The sequence below is a fragment of the Penaeus monodon genome, chromosome 29 (assembly GCF_015228065.2).
Source record: "Penaeus monodon isolate SGIC_2016 chromosome 29, NSTDA_Pmon_1, whole genome shotgun sequence".
Lineage (NCBI taxonomy): Eukaryota > Metazoa > Arthropoda > Malacostraca > Decapoda > Penaeidae > Penaeus > Penaeus monodon.
In genome coordinates, this window is record NC_051414.1 from 4,430,561 (window position 1) to 4,430,778 (window position 218).

Sequence of the window (218 nt, forward strand, 5' to 3'; positions counted from 1 at the left end):
TATCATTTTTCCACACACATTGGCAGGAGATCAAGTATGTTGAATATAGGTCCCCCCTCGCCCCCCTCCCCCTTCCCTCTTCCCCTTGCTGCTGTATGCAAATTTCGTATCAAATTTTGACAGCGTGTTGAATTCCCGTTTCAGTCCTCGAAAAATATTTCTGTCGTTGACTCTGGGGAGAAAAGAAGAAAATACGCACCAAAACACCTTTAATAACA